This window comes from Hyalella azteca, unplaced genomic scaffold (genome assembly GCF_000764305.2).
Source record: "Hyalella azteca isolate HAZT.00-mixed unplaced genomic scaffold, Hazt_2.0.2 contig3334, whole genome shotgun sequence".
Classification (NCBI taxonomy): Eukaryota; Metazoa; Arthropoda; class Malacostraca; order Amphipoda; family Hyalellidae; genus Hyalella; species Hyalella azteca.
The window spans coordinates 15,176-15,552 of NW_025933586.1; positions in this window are offsets into that span (position 1 = coordinate 15,176).

The following is a 377-nucleotide window of genomic DNA, read 5'->3' on the forward strand; positions in this document are numbered from 1 at the left end:
GAGGTCAAAAAAAGGGACGACCAGCCAGACAGAGGGGAGCAAGCGGAGAGGGAGAATGAGGGTAAAAAGAGAGGAGAATGGGAGGATGAGGGAGAGGAAGAGAGGTGGGAGTGAAGGCGAGGGTGAGAAAGAGGGGAGGGTGTGAGGGAGTGATGGTAATAGGAGGGAGTGAAGGTGAAGAAGAGAGGAGAGAGTGAGAGTGAGAAAGAGAGAGGGTAGGTAAGAGTAAAGGGAAGAGAGGGGCCTTGAATGTGGGTGGTTTTGAGAGAGTTGAGGGAGGGCGGGGATGGTTGAGTGGAGAAGAGGAGGGGTGAAAACAGGGGATGTGAGGAGGAGTGGGGGAGTGAGGAGTGGGGGAGTGAGGAGTGGGGGAGTGA